This window comes from Arachis ipaensis, chromosome B8 (assembly GCF_059453495.1).
Source record: "Arachis ipaensis isolate K30076 ecotype BB chromosome B8, ASM5945349v1, whole genome shotgun sequence".
Taxonomy (NCBI): Eukaryota; Viridiplantae; Streptophyta; class Magnoliopsida; order Fabales; family Fabaceae; genus Arachis; species Arachis ipaensis.
The window spans coordinates 54,276,243-54,302,142 of record NC_142443.1 but is presented as its reverse complement, the minus strand read 5'-3'; the positions used below and the strand labels follow the sequence as shown (position 1 = coordinate 54,302,142).

At 39.8% G+C, this 25,900-nt stretch overlaps 1 non-coding gene across 1 annotated transcript; it reads right to left on the bottom strand.

The window, feature by feature from the left end:
• Positions 1–5,411: 5,411 nt before the first annotated feature.
• On the bottom strand, positions 5,412–5,515 carry LOC148548145 (small nucleolar RNA R71). The gene has a single exon (XR_015897564.1). It is a non-coding gene; the product is annotated as a small nucleolar RNA R71 (small nucleolar RNA).
• Positions 5,516–25,900: the final 20,385 nt, after the last annotated feature.

The window sequence follows — 25,900 nt, the reverse complement described above, 5'->3', positions numbered from 1 at the left end:
ATTGAATCTTTGGTTAGCTTAAGATAGAATTGTGTGTGCTAGTTAAGTATGGAAAATTGTGGGAACAAAAGTTGTTAAGGGAACGTGTCATGAGAATTTAATGGAAATTTGGATACCTACTCATGTGAAACTATAAGAATTAAAAATCTATGTGCATTAATAAGCTATATTTATTTTAATGCCAATATATATATATATATATATAAGGGGACAAAATTATCCCAATGTTAAATTCAGAATTCAAAGATCAATGCACATATGATAGAATCAAATACAAAGTTGATACATGAGTATGGATTGAAAAAGAGAATTCTGGGTAGCTAGGTATGAACTTTAAGATTACATTAAAAATATACAAGTTGGGTTGGAGCTTGGGTTAATTAAAGATTCAATTTATTAGCTCACTTGACCAAATGTATACCCCTACCTGTACCTTAGCCCCATTACAACCTTGAAAAGACCTCATGATGTTTGCATTGGTATATTAACTGTTGTTGATTGGTTAGGAGAATAACAAAAGTTAGAAAGCATGATTAGAGAAGGATAGAGTGATTACCCTATACACTAGAGATTAGAGCATACATACATTATCAGTGAGGGTTCAATGCTTGAATTTTCATGTTCCCTGCTTTCATGAGCTATCTTCTTGCACTTTTATCTGTTTTATCGTATAATGATAGAATTAGTGGAATTTGATTTGTAATTGTTTTGAAGAGCTTATTTACTTTTGATCAAGTGGAGCAAGAATCATATAGTTGCATTTATTTATATATATATATATATATAGGCTTGCATTGCATTTCATGAGTTTCTACATGTTCATACTTATTTCCTTATCTCCTTCAATTAAGCATGAGGACATACTAATGTTTAAGTGTGGGGAGGTTAATAAACCACTATTTTATGGTTTATATTGTGTTTAATTGTGTGATTTTATCATGATCCTTACCCACTTATTCATTAAATTAGCATGAAATTATAATTCCTTCCTGAATTTATAACATGTTTGAAAACTGCTTCCTAGAGACTTTAATTATGTATTTTTAATTCTCCTTTATTCCATTTGATGCCGTGATCTGTGTGTTGAGTGTTTCAGACTTTATAGGGCATGAATGAGTTGGAAATAGAAAAGGAAGCTAGCAAAAATGGAAGGAACACAAGAATTTGAGGAGATAACCAGCGAGAAGTGATGCGGTCGCATGGCTCACGCGACCGCGCGAAGGAGAGCAAATCGCAGTAACGCGGCCGCCTGGCACACGCGGCCGCGCGGATTGGAAAAGCTCAAGCGACGCGGTAGTGTGGACGACGCAAATGCGTGGCAAGGAAAAGCGCGAATGACGCGTCCGCATGGATGACACGATCGCGTGATATGTGCGATCTGCATAATCTGCAGAATTCGCTGGGGTGATTTTGGACCTTATTTCGACCTAGTTTTCGGCCCGAAACAGCAGACTAGAGCCAGAGAATATGCAGAAACAAAAGACAACATTCATTCTACACAGTTTTCAGTTTTGGATCTAGTTTTACTCCTTTAAGTTTTTCTCTCTAGGTTTTAGAATTTCAATTTTTAATTGGTCTTAGCATTGGAATATTGAGAAGATTTATTTCCTCATCAAGACTTCGTCATTCTAGTTCGTTCTCTTAACTTGGTTTTATTCTTCCATGTTCTTTGCTTTGTTCAATTTTGTCATTTGAATACTTTCATGATTATTTAATACAAGAATTATTTCTTCCATTTTAATTTATTTTCCATTCCAATAATCATGTCTTCTTTTAATTCTCTTTCATATGTTATGGATTTATTATTTACAATGAGTGAGTAGTTTCTTCACTTGATGGGGAGTTGATTGAAAGGAACTCTTGAGTTGGAAGGATTGAAAGAGAATTTGTAATTGGGTTAACTGTTGGATTGCTATCCAGTCACTAACACCAATCCCTTTGAACTAAGTGGGTTGCAACTCGTGAATAGATCTAGCATTCCAACTTGTTTGACTTTCTTTTACCTAGTGGTATGCGGAATTGTTACTCTGAGGTTGTAAAATTTGTTGTTCATTCTCTCCCTGGCAATGGTGCCAATAACTGGTGCACAATACCATGGTCCAAACATAACTTCACAACTTTGCACAACTAACCAGCAAGTTGATGCCAAGGCATCTTAGGCTAGTTTCACTAGCATTTTTCTGTTAGTTTTAGTTGTTTTATGCATTTTTTGAGCTTAAAGTAACCAAGAATGGTTAAATGAATAACAAAACAATGAACCATCCAAACAGTATGATTTTGATGCAAATTCCATGAGTTTTACTTATATTACTTGAATGCTATGAATGGAAGAATTCTCATGAAATTTTGCAAGACTTTGATGCAATTGTTTGGATGATTTCATGAAAGAAGAGGCTAGGCAAGGAGGCAACAAAATCAATAAAGGAAGCTTGAATATTACATGTGGAGTTTAAGTTCCAGTTTAAGCTTAAACTGGAGCTTAAACGCCAGAATCATGAAGGCTAAGAAATGCTGAAACTGAAGTTTAACCTCCAGTTTAACCTTAAACTGGAGGTTAAACGCCAGAATGAGAATTCCACTCAGGAAGCATTTCCACGTTTAATCTCCAGTTTAACCTTAAACTGGAGGTTAAACGCCAGAAATGGGAAATGCACCAGGGAGCCATTTCCACGTTTAAGCTCCAGTTTAACCTTAAACTGGAGCTTAAACGTGTTCGACCAAGTTTTCTCCTCCAGGGTTGCTTCCTCCATTTCCACGTTTAAGCTCCAGTTTAACCTTAAACTGGAGCTTAAACGTGTTCGATACCTCCAGGGCTACCTTTCTCAGCTTCCACGTTTAAGCTCCAGTTTAACCTTAAACTGGAGCTTAAACGTGTTCGACCTCCCAGATACCTTTCTCTATTTCCACGTTTAAGCTCCAGTTTAACCTTAAACTGGAGCTTAAACGTGTTCGACCTCCAGGATGGCTTTCTCTATTTCCACGTTTAAGCTCCAGTTTAACCTTAAACTGGAGCTTAAACGTGTTCGACCTCCAGGGCTGCCTTTTCTATCTCCACGTTTAAGCTTCAGTTTAACCTTAAACTGAAGCTTAAACGTGTTCGACTAAGTTACCCTCTAGGGCTGCCTTCTTCCATTTCCACGTTTAAGCTTCAGTTTAACCTTAAACTGAAGCTTAAACGTGCTTCCACAAAAGGCATCACTGGAAGTGTCTGGCGTTTAAGCTGCAGTTTAAGCTTAAACTGCAACTTAAGCGCCACTCTTGGAAAAGGTTTCTGGGCCAAAAATATTGCGGTTTAAGTTAGTATTTGAGCACAAACATTAACTTAAACTTACTCTGGTATGAAACCCAATTGAATATCATGGTTTATGGGATTGGGCCTGAAGGATTGATGAGTCTGAAATTTCAATTTATTGAGTCATGTGTCATTATTTGATTATCACTAAGTTGGCTCAATGAATGTTACAGAATTTGGATCAACAGCCTCATCAAGATTATGGATCATAAACCCAAGGCAAAAGGAAAGCAGGGAGAGGCCTCAAAGCCCAAGAAACACAACAGAAGCTCAATATAGAAAGTGTATACATAGGATAGAATTTAAGTTAGGAAGGACTTTTACCTTTTCATTTTGCTAGTTTTCATATCTTTGTAATTGAATTCAGAGCTATGACTCACTAAACCCCCTTTCATTGGGTTAGGGAGCTCTATTGTAATTCAATGAATCAATAATAGTTTATCTTCTTCTTCAATCTTTTCTCTTGAATTTTGTTAGAAAGCTTCTCGATCTAATTCCATTGGGTAGTTGTCTTGGGAAAGAAACTACCCATAATTGGAATCCTTCGGAACCTTGGGAAAGGAATGGAGGATTCATGCTAGAGAAGCTTTCTCACAGTGAATTGGATTGGGGTTTGGATGGATATTGTGACATGTAATCCTACCAAATTGTGGTTCATGAAACTGTGTGGTGTAATCAGTGATCGAGCATCATCTCTTCTTATGAACATTTAAACCAAGGGATTGGGAATTTGTTTGTTTTTAGAGAGAATTGGTGAGCCAAGGGATTGGGATCCAATCATATAAGATTGCCAAGCAAAATTCAATGAACGCATTGGTTGAGGAAGAGATAAACATGTTTTGATTCGGAGATCTCAATATCTCCTATAACCCAATGAATTCCCATTTCTGATTTCCACTTTCTCTTTACATTCTGCAACTCAATTCATGCAATCACCCCCATTCCCTTTTAATTTCAGCAATTTAGCTTCTGCTCTTTAATTCATGCAATTTAAGATTCTGCCATTTCAATTTCTTGTCATTTACGTTTCCCGCCAATTTTACATTCCGCAATTCTCATCTAAATCTTGATTCCGCTCAACTAGAACACACTTCTAATCCAAATTGCTCACTCAACCAATCCTTGTGGGATTCGACCTCACTCTATTGTGAGTTTTTACTTGACGATAACCGGTGCACTTGCCGGAAGGAATTTTGCCGATCGTGCAATTTCCTAAATCGTGGCATAACAAGTTTATGCGCATCAAGTTTATGGCGCCGTTGCCGGGGATTGGTTTTCAATTGACAATTCTCAAAATTGGAAGTTAACTAGATTGAGCACATTTTTTTTTTTGTTTTGATTAATTCAGTACAAGTTACTTGTTGAATTTTAATTTCTGCACTCTGTTATATGCTTTCTTTCTTTATGCTTTTAAATTCAAGCAACTAACTCACTGACTCACTAACTGTTTGAATTAATTCCTCAACTGCTCTAACCATACTCTTCCATTAACCAAGAGTATTTCACTTGTTTGTTGCCTGTGCTGTGTTCTTGTATGACAGGTAGGAGAGGAGAGACATCAACTCCTCCATATACCGAACCAGAGAGGACCCTTCATAGACTTAGAAGGGAAGCAAGAGGGAAGAGAATACTGGGAGAAGAAGAATCTGAAGGAGAATCTGAGGACAATTTTGAGGAAGCTTTAGATCTCAACATGGATAGAGAAATTCACAACCATGAGAGAGCTGATGGAAACAATGCCATTCCTGAGAGGAGGGTTCTTAGTTCATACATAAACCCAACCTCTGGGAATTGTGGTAGCAGCATCCAGAAACCACCCATTCAGGCCAACAATTTTGAGCTCAAACCACAGCTAATATCACTTGTGGAGAATCATTGTTCATTTGGTGGAAGTGCTAATGAAGACCCAAACCAACATCTCACAAAATTCCTGAGAATTTGCGACACTGTGAAGTCCAATGGAGTCCAGGAAGATGCCTATAAATTGCTTTTGTTCCCATTTTCACTTAGGGACAAGGCAGCTAAGTGGCTGGAATCATTCCCAAGGGGGAGCCTAACAACATGGGACGAGGTGGAAAGCAAGTTTTTGGCACGTTTCTACCCCCCACAAAAGGTCAATAGGCTTCGATCTGAGGTTTAGACTTTTAGACAACAAGATGGTGAAACTCTCTACGAGGCATGGGAGAGATTCAAGGATTTGACAAGGAAATGCCCACCAGACATGTTCCATGACTGGGTGCAATTGCATATTTTCTATGATGGACTGTCTTATGAATCAAGGAAGGCTGTAGACCATTCATCAGGAGGTTCATTGAACAGGAAAAAGACTGTGGAAGAAGCCATTGAAGTGATTGAGACAGTGGCTGAGAATGAGTACTACTATGCATCAGAGAGACACAACACTAAGGGAGTCATGGAGCTGAACCATGTTGATACAATTCTAGCACAAAACAAGGTGTTTGCCAAGCAACTAGTAGAGCTCACCAGGAAATTAGAAACAAAACAAGTGGCGGCAATACACACACAAGATCAAGAGGAAGAAAACACTGAAGGAGGTGATCGGGAAGAGGCCAACTATGTGGGAAACCAACAAAGGCAATCATATGATCCACATTCCAATACTTACAACCCAGGATGGAAAAACCACCCAAACTTTGGGTGGGGAAACCAACAAACCCAACCACAAAACCACAAACCTTACAACCACAACCAACATAATGATTCCACATACCAAAAATCTAACCAAAGATCATACCAAGCCACACAAAACACTTACTCTCAACCACCATATCATGGCCAAAATAATCAACCTGCCCAACCTAACCCGAACCAACAATTTCAAGATCAATTAAACAGGATAGAAGGAATGCTTGCAACCATGAGTCAAGACATAACCGAATTGAAAGCTTTTAAGGAAGAAGTAAATTCTAACCTGCAAAACCAAGGAGCTGCCATCCAGAAGCTAGAAAATCAAATTGTGTATTTGTCTAAGCAAACCCCTGGGACAAGCGTTTCTCATGCTGCCAAGGCTATTGCAAGGGAAGAATGTAAGGCCATAACCCTCAGAAGTGGGAAAAATCTAAAGGAGATCTCAAAGGAAACCACAGAGGATGAAGCAAAGGAAAATGTGAGAGATAAGGAACAAGGACAATCTTTTACATCGTCTGCAGCAAAAGAAAAAGAAAAAGAGGTCCTGAAGCCTTATACACCTAAAGCACCATATCCTCAACGTTTGATGAAAAGTGAAAAGGATGGCCAATTCTCCAGGTTCTTGGAGATTTTCAAGAAGCTTCAAATCAACATTCCCTTTGCTGAGGCAATAGAGCAAATGCCACTATATGCAAAATTCTTAAAGGAATTGATGACCAAGAAGAGAAGCTGGAGAAATGAGGAAACTGTGTTGTTAACTGAAGAATGCAGTGCCATCATTCAGCACAAATTGCCTCAGAAATTGAAGGATCCAGGCAGTTTCCAAATCCCCTGCATCATAGGAGAAGTCATGGTGGAGAAGGCCTTGTGTGACTTAGGGGCCAGTATCAATTTGATGTCTCTAACAATGATGAGAAGAATGAAGATTGAGGAAGCCAAACCAACAAGAATGGCCCTCCAATTGGCAGATCGAACTTTTAAATTCCCTCATGTATAGTTGAGGATTTGTTGGTGAAAGTGGGAGATTTTATATTTCCTGCTGATTTTGTGGTGTTAGATATGGAGGAAGAAGCCAAAGCTTCAATAATTCTGGGAAGACCTTTCCTGGCTACTGCTGGAGCCATCATAGATGTACAAAAGGGTGAACTCACTCTTAGACTACATGATGAGAAATTGGTGTTTAACGTATTCAAGACAATGAGCTATCCATCAGAATCACTAAGGGAATGCATGAGGGTGGATGTAGTGGACATTGCAGTACAAGAAACCTTTGAGGAAACAACAAAGGAAGTGGCAGAGGAGGAGTTCACCAAGGACATAGAAGTTAGTGACATCAAGGCTGCTGAAACAACCATGCCAAGCATGCCAGAGATAGTGAAAGAACAGAAGGAAGCACCAAAACCTGAGCTCAAAGCATTGCCCCCTAATCTCAAGTATGCATACTTGGGTAGTGATGAGAGTCATCCTGTTATCATTAGCTCTGCCCTGAGTCAAGAACAGGAAGAAGAATTGATCAAGGTGCTACAAACTCATCAAGATGCCATTGGATGGACCCTAGCTGATTTGAAGGGGATAAGTTCATCCATATGCATGCATAAAATCTTGTTAGAAGAGGATGCTAGACCCTCCATCCAATCTCAGAGACGATTGAATCCCGTCATGAAAGAAGTGGTACAAAAGGAGGTCATGAAGTTATGGCAGGCAGGGGTAATCTACCCCATTTCTGATAGCCCATGGGTTAGTCCCATCCATGTAGTTCCCAAGAAAGGTGGCATAACTGTGGTGCCAAATGAGAGGAACGAACTCATACCCACAAGAACTGTCACTGGGTGGAGGATGTGCATAGACTACAGGAAGCTCAATGAAGCCACCAGAAAAGATCATTTTCCACTCCCATTCATGGATCAGATGCTTGAAAGGCTTGCAGGACATGCTTACTATTGCTTTTTGGATGGATACTCAGGCTATAATCAGATAGTAGTTGATCCTAGAGATCAAGAGAAAACATCATTTGTTTGTCCATATGGAGTTTTTGCTTATAGACGCATGCCCTTTGGATTGTGCAATGCACCTGCCACTTTCCAAAGATGCATGTTGTCCATCTTTTCGGACATGATTGAAAAATTTATTGAGGTCTTCATGGATGATTTTTCTGTGTTTGGAGATTCTTTTCCTAGCTGCCTACACCACCTTGCCTTGGTGCTTAAGAGGTGCCAAGAGACTAACCTAGTATTAAACTGGGAAAAGTGTCATTTCATGGTCACAGAAGGAATAGTCCTTGGCCACAAAATCTCTAATAGAGGCATTGAGGTGGACAGAGCTAAGGTGGAACTCATTGAAAAACTACCTCCACCAAGTAATGTCAAGGCAGTTAGGAGTTTTTTGGGACACGCTGGTTTTTACAGAAGGTTTATTAGAGACTTTTCTAAAATAGCCAAACCTTTGAGTAACTTGCTTGTCTCTGATACACCCTTTGTATTTGATAAAAATTGCATGCTAGCCTATGAACTTTTGAAGCAAAAACATTCCTCTGCACCTATCATTGCCCCACCTGATTGGAACTTACCTTTTGAACTGATGTGTGATGTATCAGACCTTGCTATTGGGGCAGTGTTAGGACAAAGGAAAGACAATTTGGTACATGTAATTTATTATGCCAGTAAAGTCTTGAATGATAACCAAAGGAATTACACAACCACTGAAAAAGAACTCTTGACAATAGTCTTTGCATTTGACAAATTTAGATCCTATCTCATTGGATCTAAAGTCATTGTCTTCACTGATCATTCAGCTTTAAAGTACTTACTTGCTAAACAAGAATCCAAACCAAGACTTATTAGATGGGTTCTTTTGTTGCAGGAATTTGACATTGAAATCAAAGACAAGAAGGGTGTAGAGAACAAGGTGGCAGACCATTTATCAAGGATACCATGTGAAGAAGGAAGCGCACAAAGCACACATATAAATGAGTGCTTTCCTGATGAACAACTCATGGTAATTCACAAAGCACCCTGGTTTGCAGACATAGCAAACTTCAAGGCCACTGGGAGTTTGCCGTTGGAATTTAACAAGCATCAAAGGAAGAAATTGGTAAATGATGCCAAATACTTCATCTGGGACGAACCATACTTGTTCAAAAAATGTTCAGATGGCATACTTAGAAGATGCATATCAGAGGAAGAAGGAAGGGAAGTCTTATGGGACTGCCATGGCTCCACTTATGGAGGACATTTTGCAGGAGAAAGAACAGCAGCTAAGGTGTTGCAGTGTGGTTTTTATTGGCCCACTATCTTCAAAGATGCAAAGGAACTAGTGAAGCACTGCCATGAATGCCAGAAAGCGGGGAACCTGCCAAGAAGAAATGAAATGCCACAACAATTCATTCTGGAACTTGAATTGTTTGATGTATGGGGGATAGATTTCATGGGACCCTTTCCCTCCTCATACTCAAATAATTACATTCTTGTGGCAGTAGACTATGTCTCCAAATGGGTTGAAGCAATAGCAACTCCAACCAATGATAATAAGGTAGTCATGAACTTCCTCAGAAAACACATTTTCTGCCGTTTTGGGGTTCCAAGAGCAATCATCAGTGATGGAGGAAGCCACTTCTGCAACAAACCATTAGAGTCATTGCTTCTAAAATATGGAGTCAAACACAAGGTAGCCACACCATACCATCCACAGACAAGTGGGCAAGCCGAAATATCTAACAGAGAACTCAAAAGAATCCTGGAAAAGACTGTGGGAACTTCAAGGAAGGACTGGTCGATTAAGCTAGATGATGCTCTTTGGGCATATAGGACAGCTTTCAAAACACCAATTGGAATGTCTCCTTTCCAACTAGTATATGGAAAAGCTTGCCATTTGCCACTGGAGTTGGAGCACAAGGCATACTGGGCCTTGAAACTTTTGAACTTGGACAGCAAAGCTGCTGGAGAAAGAAGGATGTTGCAAATCCAAGAGTTGGAAGAATTCAGAGCTGAAGCTTATGAGAATGCCAAAATTTATAAAGAAAGAGCAAAGAAGAAGCATGACAGCAACATAGCCCCAAGGAAATTTGAAGAAGGACAAAAAGTATTGCTTTACAATTCTAGGCTGAAGCTATTTCCAGGGAAGCTAAAATCAAGGTGGTCTGGACCATTCCTTGTCACCAGGGTCTCCCAATATGGACAAGTAGAAATCATGGAAGAAAAGTCACAACGAACCTTCATTGTGAACGGTCAAAGACTCAAACATTACTTGGGAGATGTGGAGGAGAAGGACAAGGTTAAATATCACCTCAACTGAGGAAGTTGACCGTCAAGCTAATGACATTAAAGAAGCGCTTGTTGGGAGGCAACCCAACCTGAGGTAATACCCTTTTGCTGTTTCTTTTATTTGTTTCAATAAAAAGGGTGAAGTAGTTTCTGTGCATTGCAAAGAATTAAGTTTGGTGTTTCACACCAAACAATGAATTCGTGGATCAATAATTCAAAGGGGAATGTGTGACTCTAAGTTTGGTGTTCCACCATAAAGATCAACTGTACACAACAACCTTTGAATTATATGAAAGGAACAACCATTCTAAGCAGTCACAAAAATGCTTAAAACCCTTAGCAGCAACTTCATTCCAAAGAGAATTCAAGGATTCAAAGAACAGAGAAGTAAGTGGGAGACTAAGTTTGGTGTTCACACACCAACTTAAGACTCAGAGACTTACCCACACATAGTTGAGCTAACCACTCAAGTGCTTGAGAAGCAAGCAACTTCATCACTCTTTGCAGGAAAGGAAACAAGGATCTTAAAGCATGAAGCAACAATTAGGAGAAGAAAGAGAAATCAAAGTGTTTCCTGGCAACAAAGAGAAAACAAGAAATTTCACAAGGTGGTGTTGTTCCTTGATAATTCTTTAAAAAGGGCAAACAAAAGCATGCTTGTTCTGGTTTAAACTGTAAATGTTGAATCTTTCTGGAATGTGAAGTCTCTAGTATGTTTGTCTGTTTATTGCTTTGAATAAAGTGAATGCCTTGATGTTTGGATATAACTTCACCTTCTTAATCAAATGCTTGCCATGCTTGTTCTGTTTCCAAAAATAAAAGAAAGGTTTGAACAAAAGTAACTTGGCTCAATTAGTGACAAATCAAGTAGAATTAAGTGGTGGTATGCATGCTTGATTGTTTAAGTCAGATCACTGGAAATAGAGTGTAGAATTATCATTTTTTGTGTAGAAATTGAAAACTGTCTATGGATCTTGATGAATAAATGTCTTTGGCCATGAAAAAGAAAGAAAAAGAAGAAGAAAAAGCCACTGAAAAAGGGCAACCAAAAAGCAAAAAAATTGAGAAAATAAGCTAGGCACCAATGGTTTGAACTTCTGAGACAAATGCCTGTGGTGTTTATGTATTAAGGATATGCTTGGATGAATAGGTTCTGAGGAGTGTTTCAACACTTGGTAACTTGGGTTAACTAACCCGGGATTATCAACCAAAAGTCCATTATCAAGAGCAACCTAAATACAAAACATTTAGTCACACAAAGAGGTGCTGGGCACCAATGTCTCAAGAAGAAATGTGAACTAAAATGCCTAAAGTGGATATGTGTAGTGCACTGATAAGAAAAAGAAAATGCCAAAGGCTTGTGCAACACATGACACTAAGCAAACAAGGAGCAAAGGAGCTCTAAGAAAAAGAAAAGAAAAACAAAGAAGAGAAAAGTGCCAAGGACATAAGAATAACAAGAGGCCATAGCAGTGTTTGATGGATGCAATGAAAAAGTGATAATCTTACCTGATAAGAATGAAAAAGTGATGCTGCAACTTTCTGCATAAAACCCTTCTGATGAACTTCAAATGCTTGCTAATATAGCCAATGTAATTGCTTTCTGTTTCATACTTTCTTCTCAAATAACTCAGGACTTGCTTAGGGACAAGCAAGTATTAAGTTTGGTGTTGTGATGCCAAGGCATCTTAGGCTAGTTTCACTAGCATTTTTCTGTTAGTTTTAGTTGTTTTATGCATTTTCTTGAGCTTAAAGTAACCAAGAATGGTTAAATGAATAACAAAACAATGAACCATCCAAACAGTATGATTTTGATGCAAATTCCATGAGTTTTAGTTATATTACTTGAATGCTATGAATGGAAGAATTCTCATGAAATTTTGCAAGACTTTGATGCAATTGTTTGGATGATTTCAGGAAAGAAGAGGCTAGGCAAGGAAGCAACAAAATCAATAAAGGAAGCTTGAATATTACATGTGGAGTTTAAGTTCCAGTTTAAGCTTAAACTGGAGCTTAAACGCCAGAATCATGAAGGCTAAGAAATGCTGAAACTGAAGTTTAACCTCCAGTTTAACCTTAAACTGGAGGTTAAACGCCAGAATGAGAATTCCACTCAGGAAGCATTTCCACGTTTAACCTCCAGTTTAACCTTAAACTGGAGGTTAAACGCCAGAAATGGGAAATGCACCAGGGAGCCATTTCCACGTTTAAGCTCCAGTTTAACCTTAAACTGGAGCTTAAACGTGTTCGACCAAGTTTTCTCCTCCAGGGTTGCTTTCTCCATTTCCACGTTTAAGCTCCAGTTTAACCTTAAACTGGAGCTTAAACGTGTTCAATACCTCCAGGGCTACCTTTCTCAGCTTCCACGTTTAAGCTCCAGTTTAACCTTAAACTGGAGCTTAAACGTGTTCGACCTCCCAGATACCTTTCTCTATTTCCACGTTTAAGCTCCAGTTTAACCTTAAACTGGAGCTTAAACGTGTTCGACCTCCAGGATGGCTTTCTCTATTTCCACGTTTAAGCTCCAGTTTAACCTTAAACTGGAGCTTAAACGTGTTCGACCTCCAGGGCTGCCTTTTCTATCTCCACGTTTAAGCTTCAGTTTAACCTTAAACTGAAGCTTAAACGTGTTCGACTAAGTTACCCTCCAGGGCTGCCTTCTTCCATTTCCACGTTTAAGCTTCAGTTTAACCTTAAACTGAAGCTTAAACGTGCTTCCACAAAAGGCATCACTGGAAGTGTCTGGCGTTTAAGCTGCAGTTTAAGCTTAAACTGCAACTTAAACGCCACTCTTGGAAAAGGTTTCTGGGCCAAAAATATTGCGGTTTAAGTTAGTATTTGAGCACAAACATTAACTTAAACTTACTCTGGTATGAAACCCAATTGAATATCATGGTTTATGGGATTGGGCCTGAAGGATTGATGAGTCTGAAATTTCAATTTATTGAGTCATGTGTCATTATTTGATTATCACTAAGTTGGCTCAATGAATGTTACAGAATTTGGATCAACAGCCTCATCAAGATTATGGATCATAAACCCAAGGCAAAAGGAAAGCAGGGAGAGGCCTCAAAGCCCAAGAAACACAACAGAAGCTCAATATAGAAAGTGTATAAATAGGATAGAATTTAAGTTAGGAAGGACTTTTACCTTTTCATTTTGCTAGTTTTCATATCTTTGTAATTGAATTCAGAGCTATCACTCACTAAACCCCCTTTCATTGGGTTAGGGAGCTCTATTGTAATTCAATGAATCAATAATAGTTTATCTTCTTCTTCAATCTTTTCTCTTGAATTTTGTTAGAAAGCTTCTCGATCTAATTCCATTGGGTAGTTGTCTTGGGAAAGAAACTACCCATAATTGGAATCCTTCGGAACCTTGGGAAAGGAATGGAGGATTCATGCTAGAGAAGCTTTCTCACAGTGAATTGGATTGGGGTTTGGATGGATATTGTGACATGTAATCCTACCAAATTGTGGTTCATGAAACTGTGTGGTGTAATCAGTGATCGAGCATCATCTCTTCTTATGAACATTTAAACCAAGGGATTGGGAATTTGTTTGTTTTTAGAGAGAATTGGTGAGCCAAGGGATTGGGATCCAATCATATAAGATTGCCAAGCAAAATTCAATGAACGCATTGGTTGAGGAAGAGATAAACATGTTTTGATTCGGAGATGTCAATATCTCCTATAACCCAATGAATTCCCATTTCTGATTTCCACTTTCTCTTTACATTCTGCAACTCAATTCATGCAATCACCCCCATTCCCTTTTAATTTCAGCAATTTAGCTTCTGCTCTTTAATTCATGCAATTTAAGATTCCGCCATTTCAATTTCTTGTCATTTACGTTTCCCGCCAATTTTACATTCCGCAATTCTCATCTAAATCTTGATTCCGCTCAACTAGAACACACTTCTAATCCGAATTGCTCACTCAACCAATCCTTGTGGGATTCGACCTCACTCTATTGTGAGTTTTTACTTGACGATAACCGGTGCACTTGCCGGAAGGAATTTTGCCGATCGTGCAATTTCCTAAATCGTGGCATAACAAGTTTATGCGCATCACAAGTGCACTGGGTCGTCCAAGTAATAAAACCTTACGTGAGTAAGGGTCGATCCCACAGAGATTGTTGGTATGAAGCAAGCTATGGTCACCTTGTAAATCTCAGTCAGGCGGATATCAAATAGTTATGGATTTTTCGAAAATAATAATAGATAATCAAAAAATAAAGATATAAATACTTATGTAATTCATTGGTGAGAATTTCAGATAAGCGCATTGAGATGCTTTCGTTCCTCTGAACCTCTGCTTTCCTGCTGTCTTCATCCAATCAGTTTTACTCCTTTCTATGGCAAGCTTTAAGTAAGGGCATCACCGTTGTCAATGGCTACATCCCATCCTCTCTGTGAAAATGGTCCAATGCGCTGTCACTGTATGGCTAATCATCTGGAGGTTCCCGATCATACTGGAATAGGATTTATCATCCTTTTGCGTCTGTCACTACGCCCAGCACTCGCGAGTTTGAAGCTCATCACAGTCATTCAATCCCTGAATCCTACTCAGAATACCACAGACAAGGTTTAGACTTTCCGGATTCTCATGAATGCCGCCATCAATCTAGCTTATACCACGAAGATTCTTATTAAGAGATCCAAGAGATAATCATTCAATCTAAGGTGGAACGGAAGTGGTTGTCAGGCACGTGTTCGTGGGGGGATGATGATGATTGCCATGTTCATCACATTCATATTGAAGTACGAATGAATATCTTAGAAGCGGAATAAGTTGAATTGAATAGAAAAACAGTAGTACTTTGCATTAATTCACGAGGAACAGCAGAGCTCCACACCTTAATCTATGGAGTGTAGAAACTCTACCGTTGAAAAATACATAAGTGAAAGGTTTAGGCATGGCCGAATGGCCAGCCTCCAATGTCTAAGGACTAAACGTTCCAAAGATTAAACATTCCAAATACAATAGTAAAAAGTCCTATTTATACTAAATTAGTTACTAGGGTTTACAGGAGTAAGTAATTGATACATAAATCCACTTCCGGGGCCCACTTGGTGTGTGCTTGGGCTGAGCTTGAAGTTTACACGTGCAGAGGCTTCTTCTGGAGTTGAACGCCAAGTTGTAACGTGTTTTTGGCGTTTAACTCTGGTTCGTGACGTGTTTCTGGCGTTTAACTCCAGACTGCAGCGTAGAACTGGCGTTCAACGCCATTTTGCATCGTCTAAACTCGGCCAAAGTATGGACTATTATATATTGCTGGAAAGCCCTGGATGTCTACTTTCCAACGCAATTGGAAGAGCGCCATTTTGAGTTCGGTAGCTCCAGAATATCCACTTTGACTTCAGGGAGGTCAGAATCCAACAGCATCAGCAGTCCTTCTTCAACCTCTGAATCTGATTTTTGCTCAAGTCCCTCAATTTCAGCCAGAAAATACCTGAAATCACAGAAAAACACACAAACTCATAGTAAAGTCCAGAAATGTGAATTTAACATAAAAACTAATAAAAACATCCCTAAAAGTAACTAGATTGTACTAAAAACATACTAAAAATAATGCCAAAAAGCGTATAAATTATCCGCTCATCACAACACCAAACTTAAATTGTTGCTTGTCCCCAAGCAACTGAAAATCAAATAGGATAAAAAGAAGAGAATATACTATAAATTCCAAACCATCAATGAAACATAGCTCCAGTCAGATGAGCGGGACTTGTAGCCTTTTGCCTCTTGAATAGTTTTGGCATCTCACTTTATCCATTGAAGTTCAGAATGATTGGCATCTATAGGAACTCAGAGTTCAGATAGTGTTATTGATTCTCCTAGTTCAATATGTTGATTCTTGAACACAGCTACTTTATGAGTCTTGGCCGTGGCCCTAAGCACTTTGTTTTCCAGTATTACCACCGGATACATAAATGCCACAGACACATAATTGGGTGAATCTTTTCAGATTGTGACTCATCTTTGCTAAAGTCCCCAATTAGAGGTGTCCAGGGTTCTTAAGCACACTCTTCTTTTGTTTTGGACCTTGACTTTAACCGCTCAGTCTCAAGTTTTCGCTTGACACCTTCACGCCACAAGCACATGGTTAGGGATAGCTTGGTTTAGCCGCTTAGGCCAGGATTTTATTCCTTTAGGCCCTCCTATCCACTGATGCTCAAAGCCTTGGGGTCCTTTTTATTTACCCTTGCCTTTTGGTTTTAAGGGTTATTGGCTTTTTGCTCTTGCCTCTTGGTTTTAAGAGCTTTTAGCTTTTTCTGCTTGCTTTTTTTTTTTCTGCGCTTTTGTATTCACTGCTTTTTCTTGCTTCAAGAATCATTTTTATGATTTTTCAGATTATCAAATAACATGTCTCCTTGTCATCATTTTTTCAAGAGCCAACATATTTAACATTCTTAAACATCAAATTCAAAAAACATATGCACTGTTCAAGCATTCATTCATAAAACAAAAAGTATTGTCACCACATCAATATAATTAAACTAAGTTCAAGGATAAATTCAAAACTCATGTACTTCTTGTTCTTTTGAATTAAAACATTTTTCATTTAAGAGAGGTGATGGATTCATATTCACTACTTTAAGGCATAGACACTTAGACATTAATGATCATGTAATAAAGACACAAACATAGATAAACATTTAGCATAAGAAAACAAAAAATAGAAAATTTAAGAGCAAGGAATGAGTCCACCTTAGTGATGGTGGCGTTTTCTTCTTGAGAAACCAATGATGTCCTTGAGCTCTTCTATGTCTCTTCCTTGTCTTTGTTGCTCCTTCCTCATTGCTTTTTGATCTTTTCTAATTTCATGGAGGATGATGGAGTGCTCTTGATGTTCCACCCTTAGTTGCTCCCAATAATTGTGTGGGGGAAAATGTATCCCCTGAGGTATCTCAGGGATCTCTTGATTTGCAGTCAAATGTTCTACCACTGAGCTATAGACCTTTGAGATGAATCTTTCCATCTCCCATGACTCAGAGGTGGAAGCTTTTGTCTTCCCTTTCCTCTTTCTAAAGGTTTCTCTGGCCTTAGGTGCCATCAATGGTTATGGAAAAACAAAAAAGAACTTATGCTTTTACCACACCAAACTTAGAATGTTGCTCACCCTTGAGCAAAAGAAGAAAGAATAGTAGAAGAAGAAGAAGATATGGAGGAGATGGAGGGATGTGTGTATTCGGCTATATGGGTGGGAAAAAGATTTTGAATTTTGAAGGTAGGTGGGGTGTATGGATGTGAGTGGTGAATGGAGAACAAAAGGGATGATTATGAATGGAGAGAGAGGGTGATATAGGATTATGAGGAGGTAAGGTGAGTGGAGGTATGTGGGGATCCTGTGGGGTCCACAGATCCTGAGGTGTCAAAGATTTACATCCCTGCACCAATTAGGCATGTGAAATGCCTTTGCATGCAATTCTGGCGTTTAAACGCCGAACTGATGCTTGTTCTGGGCGTTCAGCGCCCAGATGCAGCATGTTTCTGGCGTTGAACGCCAGCTTCATGCTTGTTTCTGGCGTTCAGCGCCAGCCAGATGCTCCTTACAGGCGTTTGAACGCCAGTGAACTCCTCCTCCAGGGTGTGCTATTTTTTTATTCTATTTTTGATTTTTCTATTTATTTTGTGACTCCACATGATCATGAACCTAATAAAACATGAAAGAACAATAAAATAAAATTAGATAAATAAAAATTGGGTTGCCTCCCAACAAGCGCTTCTTTAATGTCAATAGCTTGACAGTGGGCTCTCATGGAGCCTCACAGATGTTCAGAGCATTGTTGAGACTCCCCAACACCAAATTTAGAGTTTGGATATGGGAGTTCAACACCAAACTTAGAGTTTGGTTGTGGCCTCCCAACACCAAACTTAGAGTTTGACTGTGGGGGCTCTGGTTGACTCTGCAGTGGGAGAAGCTTACTGTGCCTCTTTTCCATGTTTACAGAAGGATGTCCTTGAGTTTTAAACTCAAGGGAGTCCCCATTCAATTGAAGGACTAGTTCACCTCTGTTAACATCAATCACAACTCTTGTTGTGGCTAGGAAGGGTCTTCCAAGGATGATGGATTCATCCTCATCCTTCCCAGTATCCAGGATTATGAAATCAGCAGGGATGTAAAGGTCTTTAACCTTTACTAACATGTCCTCTACTTGTCCATAAGCTATTTTCATGGATTTGTCTTCCATTTCTAATGAGAAATTGGCTTCATGTACCTCAAGGGTTCTTAGTTTCTCCATTACAGAGAGTGGCATGAGGTTTATTCCTGACCCAAGGTCACACAGAGCCTTCTCAAAGGTCATGGTGCCTATGGTACAAGGTATTAAGAACTTTCCAGGATCCTGTTTCTTCTGAGGCAATGTCAGTTGATCCAGTGCATTTATTTCATTGGTGAACAGGGGAGGTTCATCTCCCCTAGTCTCATTACCAAATAAATTGGCATTCAGCTTCATGATTGTACCAACAAACTTGGCAACTTGCTCTTCAGTAACATCTTCATTCTCTTCAGAAGAATACTCATCAGAGCTCATGAATGGCATAAGGAGGTTCAATGGAATCTCTACGGTCTCTAGATGAGTCTCAGATTCCTTTGGTTCCTCAGAGAGAAACTCCTTATTGATCACTGGACGTCCCAGGAGGTCTTCCTCCTTGGGATTCATGTCCTTTTCCTCTCTTGTGGGTTCGGCCATGATGGTAAATTCAATGGCCTTGCACTCTCCTTTTGGATTTTCTTCTGTATTGCTTGGGAGAGTACTGGGAGGGATTTCAGTGATCTTTTTACTCAGCTGGCCCACTTGTGCTTCCAAATTTCTAATGGAGGACCTTGTTTCATTCATGAAACTCACAGTGGCCTTTGATAGATCAGAGAATAAATTTGCTAAGCTAGATGGATTCTGCTCAGAATTCTCGGTCTGTTGCAGAGTGGATGATGGAAAAGGCTTGCTATTATTAAACCTGTTTCTTCCACCATTATTAAAGCCTTGTTGAGGCTTTTGTTGATCCTTTCATGAGAGATTTGGATGATTTCTCCATGAAGGGTTATAGGTGTTTGGTGCACAAAATTGTGATCTCAGGCAACGGCACCAAAAACTCTGTACGCACGTCTTAATAAATCGTTTTTCATTCACAACTTCGATACAACTAACCAGCAAGTGCACTGGGTCGTCCAAGTAATAAAACCTTACGTGAGTAAAGGTCGATCCCACGGAGATTGTTGGTATGAAGCAAGCTATGGTCACCTTGTAAATCTCAGTCAGGCGGATATAAAATAGTTATGGAGTTTTCGAAAATAAATAAGAAATAGACAGAAAATAAAGATAGAAATACTTATGTATTTCATTGGTGAGAATTTTAGATAAAGGTATAGAGATGCTTTCGTCCCTCTGAACTTCTGCTTTCCTGCTGTCTTCATCCAATCAATCCTACTCATTTCCATGGCTGGCTTTATGTAAGGACATCACTATTGTCAATGGCTACTTTTCATCCTCTCTGTAAAAATGGTCCAATGCGCTGTCACTGCATGGCTAATCATCTGGAGGCATTACCGTGGTCAATGGCTGCATCCTATCCTCTTGTGAAAATGGTCCAAATGCTCTGTCACAGCACGGCTAATCATCTGAGGTTCTCGATCATACTGGAATAGGATTCACCCTCCTTTTGCGTCTGTCACTACGCCCAGCACTCGCGAGTTTGAAGTTCGTCACAGTCATTTAATCCTAGAATCCTACTCGGAATACCACAGACAAGGTTTCGACTTTCCGGATTCTCATGAATGCCGCCATCAATCTAGCTTATACCACGAAGATTCTGATTAAGAGATCCAAGAGATAATCATCCAATCTAAGATGGAACAGAAGTGGTTGTCAGGCACGCGTTCGTGGGGGAATGATGATGATTGTCACGTTCATCACATTCATGTTGAAGTGCGAATGAATATCTTAGAAGCGGAATAAGTTGAGTTGAATAGAAAAATAGTAGTACTTTGCATTAATTCATGAGGAACAGCAGAGCTCCACACCTTAATCTATGGAGTGTAGAAACTCTACCGTTGAAAATACATAAGTGAAAGGTCCAGGCATGGCCGAATGGCCAGCCCCCAAAACGTGATCACTGGATCAAAAATACAATCCAGGATGTCTAATTCAATAGTAAAAAGTTCTATTTATAATAAACTAGCTACTAGGGTTTATAGAAGTAAGTAATTGATGCATAAATCCACTTCCGGGGCCCACTTGGTGTGTGCTTGGACTGAGCTTTAGCTTTCCACGTGCAGAGGTTTCTTTTGGAGTTGAACGCCAGGTTGTAACGTGTTTCTGGCGTTCAACTCTGGTTTGTGACGTGTTTCTGGCGTTTAACTCCAGACAGCAGCGTAGAACTGGAGTTTAACGCCCTTTTACGTCATCTAAACTCAGCCAAAGTATGGACTATTATATATTGCTGGAAAGCCCTGGATTTCCACTTTCCAACGCAATTGGAAGCGCGCAATTTTGAATTCTGTAGCTCTAGAAAATCCACTTTGAGTGCAGGGAGGTCAGAATCCAACAGCATCAGCAGTCCTTCTTCTACCTCTGAATCTGATTTTTGCTCAAGTCCCTCAATTTCAGCCAGAAAATACCTGAAATCATAGAAAAACACACAAACTCATAGTAAAGTCCAGAAATGTGAATTTAACATAAAAACTAATGAAAACATCCCTAAAAGTAGCTAGATCCTACTAAAAACATACTAAAAACAATGCCAAAAAGCATATAAATTATCCGCTCATCACAACAACAAACTTAAATTGTTGCTTGTCCCCAAGCAACTGAAAATCAAATAGGATAAAAAGAAGAAAATATACTATAAATTCCAAACCATCAATGAAACATAGCTCCAATCAGATGAGCGGGACTTGTAGCTTTTTGCCTCTTGAATAGTTTTAGCATCTCACTTCATCCATAGAAGTTCAGAATGATTGGCATCTATAGGAACTCAGAGTTCAGATAGTGTTATTGATTCTCCTAGTTCAGTATGTTGATTCTTGAACACAGCTACTTTATGAGTCTTGGCCGTGGCCCTAAGCACTTTGTTTTCTAGTATTACCACCGGATACATAAATGCCACAGACACATAATTGGGTGAACCTTTTCAGATTGTGACTCAGCTTTGCTAAAGTCCCCAATTAGAGGTGTCCAGGGTTCTTAAGCACACTCTTCTTTTGCTTTGGACCTTGACTTTAACCGCTCAGTCTCAAGTTTTCACTTGACACCTTCACGCCACAAGCACATGGTTAGGGACAGCTTGGTTTAGCCGCTTAGGCCAGGATTTTATTCTTTTAGGCCCTCCTATCCACTGATGCTCAAAGCCTTGGGATCCTTTTTATTACCCTTGCCTTTTGGTTTTAAGGGCTATTGGCTTTTTGCTCTTGCCTTTTAGTTTTAAGAGCTTTTGGCTTTTTCTGCTTGCTTTTTCTTTTTCTTTTTTTTTTGCTATTTTTCTTTTTCTGCAAGCTATGTATTCACTGCTTTTTCTTGCTTCAAGAATCATTTTTATGATTTTTCAGATTATCAAATAACATGCCTCCTTGTCATCATTCTTTCAAGAGCCAATATATTTAACATTCTTAAACAACAACTTCAAAAGACATATGCACTGTTCAAGCATTCATTCAGAAAACAAGAAGCATTGTCACCACATCAATATAATTAGACTAAGTTCAAGGATAAATTCAAAACTCATGTACTTCTTGTTCTTTTGAATTAAAACAGTTTTCATTTAAGGGAGGTGATGGATTCATAGGACATTCATAACTTTAAGACAAAGTTACTAAATACTAATGATCATGTAATGAGACACAAACATGGACAAGCACTTAACATAAAGAAAACTAAAAACAAATAATGTAAGAACAAGGAATGAGTCCACCTTAGTGATGGTGGCGTTTCCTTCTTGAGGAACCAATGATGTCCTTGAGCTCTTCTATGTCTCTTCCTTGTCTTTGTTGCTCCTCCCTCATTGCTTTTTATCTTCTCTAATTTCATGAAGGATGATGGAGTGCTCTTGATGTTCCACCCTTAATTTTCCCATGTTGGAACTTAATTCTCCTAGGGAGGTGTTGATTTGCTCCCAATAGTTTTGTGGAGAAAATGCATTTGAGGCATCTCTGGGATCTCATGGTGATGAGCTTCATGCGTCTCTTGAGCTCCATGAATGGGCTCTCTTATTTGCTCCATTCTTTTCTTAGTGATGGGCTTCTCTTCCTCAATGGGAATGTCTCCTTCTATGTCAATCCCAGCCGAATTGCATAGATGGCAAATGAGGTGAGGAAAAGCTAACCTTGCCATAGTGGAGGACTTGTCAGCCACCTTGTAGAGTTCTTGAGGTATAATCTCATGAACCTCCACCTCTTTTCCAATCATGATGCTATGGATCATGATGGCCCGGTCTATAGTAACTTCAGACCGGTTGCTAGTGGGAATGATTGAGCGTTGAATGAATTCCAACCATCCTCTAGCTACAGGCTTAAGGTTCAGTCTTCTCAGTTGAACTGGTTTGCCTTTTGAGTCAATCTTCCATTGAGCTCCTTCCACACATATGTCCATGAGGACTTGGTCCAACCTTTGATCAAAGTTGACTCTCCTTGTGTAGGGGCGTGCGTTCTCTTCCATCATTGGCAAGTTGAATGCCAACCTTACATTTTTCGAACTAAAATCTAAGTAATTCCCCCGAACCATGGTGAGATAATTCTTTGGGTTTGGGTTCTTACTTTGATCATGGTTCCTTGTGATCCATGCATTAGCATAGAACTCTTGAACCATTAGAGTTCCGACTTGTTGGATGGGGTTTGTTAGAACTTCCCAACCTCTTCTATGGATCTGATGTTGGATCTCCGGATACTCATTTCTCTTGAGTTTGAAAGGGACCTCGGGGATCACCTTCTTCTTGGCCACAACATCATAGAAGTGGTCTTGATGAGCTTTGGAGATGAATCTTTCCATCTCCCATGACTCGGAGGTGGAAGCTTTTGTCTTCCCTTTCCCTTTTCAAGAGGATTCTCCGGTCTTAGGTGCCATCAATGGTAATGGAAAAACAAAAAGCTTATGCTTTTACCACACCAAACATAGAATTTTGCTCGCCCTCGAGCAAGAGAAGAAAGAATAGATGAAAAAGAAGAAGAAAATATGGAGGAGAGGAGGGAGAGGTGTATTCGGCCAAGAAGGGAAAGAGAGGGTTGTGTTGTGTGAAAATGAAGGAGAATGGAGGGCTATATATAGGGAAGGGAGGGGGGGTAAGGTTCGGCCATAAGGGTGGGTTTTGGGTAGGAAATTGATTTTGAATTTTGAAGGTAGGTGGAGTTTATGAGGTAGGTTTATGGGGAAGAGTGGATGATGTGAGTGGTGAAGTGGTGATAGGGAAGAGAGATTGAGGTGATTGGTGAAGGGTTTTGGGGAAGAGTGTTTATTGGGAAGAGAGGATGAACATTGAGAAGAGGAAAGAGAGTGAGTGGTGGTAGGTGGGGATCCTGTGGGGTCCACAGATGCTGAGTTGATCCTGTGGGGTCCACAGATCCTGAGGTGTCAAGGATTTGCATCCCTGCACCCATTAGGCATGTAAAATGCCTTTGCATGCAATTCTGGCGTTTAAACGCCGAACTGATGGTTGTTCTGGGCGTTCAACGCCCAGATGCAGCATATTTCTGGCGTTGAACGCCAGCCAGATGCTTGTTTCGGGCGTTCAGCGCCAGCTCTTCTTCACTGTGCATTTCTGGCGTCTGAACGCCAGGATGCTGCTTGTTTCTGGCGTTCAACGCCAGAAATATGCTCTGTTCTGGCATTGAACGCCAGACAGATGCTCCTTACTGGCGTTTAAACGCCAGTGAGATCCTCCTCCAGGGTGTGATTTTTCTTCTGCTGTTTTTGATTCCGTTTTCAATTTTTATATTTATTTTGTGACTCCACATGATCATGAACCTAATAAAACATGAAATAACAATAAAAATAAATTAAAATTAGATAAATAAAAATTGGGTTGCCTCCCAACAAGCGCTTCTTTAATGTCAATAGCTTGACAATGGGCTCTCATGGAGCCTCACAGATGTTCAGAGCATTGTTGAGACTCCCCAACACCAAACTTAGAGTTTGACTGTGGGGGCTCTGGTTGACTCTGTTTTGAAAGAAGCTTACTGTGCCTCTTTTCCATGTTTACAGAAGGATGTCCTTGAGTTTTAAACTCAAGGGAGTCCTCATTCAATTGAAGGACTAATTCGCCTCTGTCAACATCAATCACAGCTCTTGCTGTGGCTAGGAAGGGTCTTTCAAGGATGATGGATTCATCCTCATCCTTCCCAGTATCTAGGACTATGAAATCAGCAGGGATGTAAAGGCCTTCAACCTTTACTAACACGTCCTCTACTTGTCCATAAGCCTGTTTTCTTGAATTGTCTGCCATCTCTAATGAGATTTTAGCAGCTTGCACCCCAAAGATTCTCAGTTTCTCTATTACAGAGAGGGGCATGAGGTTTATCCCTGAACCAAGGTCACATAGAGCCTTTTCAAAGATCATGGTGCCTATGGTACAAGGTATTAGGAACTTTCTAGGATCCTGTTTCTTCTGGGGCAATGTCAGTTGATCCAGATCACTTAGTTCATTGGTGAACAAGGGAGGTTCATCTTCCCAAGTCTCAATACCAAATAATTTGGCATTCAGCTTCATGATTGCACCAAGGTACTTGGTAACTTGCTCCTTAGTAACATCCTCATTCTCTTCAGAAGAGGAATACTCATCAGAGCTCATGAATGGCATAAGGAGGTTTAATAGAATCTCTATGGTCTCTAGTTGAGTCTCAGATTCCTTTGGTTCCTCAGAGGGAAACTCCTTATTGATCACTGGATGCCCCAGGAGGTCTTCCTCCTTGGGATTCACGTCCTCCCCTTCTTCCTTGGATTCGGCCATGATGGTCATTTCAATGGCCTTGCACTCTCCTTTTGGATTTTCTTCTGTATTGCTTGGGAGAGTACTAGGAGGGATTTCAGTGACTCTTTTACTCAGCTGGCCCACTTGTGCTTCCAAATTTCTAATGGAGGACCTTGTTTCATTCATGAAACTCATAGTGGCCTTAGATAGATCAGAGACTAAGTTTGCTAAATTAGAAGTATTTTGTTCAGAATTCTCTGTCTGTTGCTAAGTGGATGATGGAAAAGGCTTGCTATTGCTAAACCTGTTTCTTCCACCATTATTAAAGCCTTGTTGAGGCATTTGTTGATCCTTCCATGAGATATTTGGGTGATTTCTCCATGAGGGATTATAGGTGTTTCCATATGGTTCACCCATGTAATTCACCTCTGCTATTGCAGGGTTTTCAGGATCATAGGCCTCTTCTTCAGAAGGCGCCTCTTGAGTACTGTTGGATGCAGCGTGCATTCCATTCAGACTCTGAAAAAATCATATTGACTTGCTGAGTCAATATTTTGTTATGAGCCAATATGGCATTCAGAGTATCAATTTCAAGAACTCCCTTCTTCTGAGGCGTCCCATTGCTCACAGGATTCCTCTCAGAAGTGTACATGAACTGGTTATAGCAACCATGTCAATGAGTTCTTGAGCTTCTGCAGGCGTTTTCTTTAGGTGAATGGATCCACCTGCAGAAGTATCCAATGACATCTTAGCTAATTCAGACAGACCATCATAGAATATATCCAGGATGGTCCATTCTGA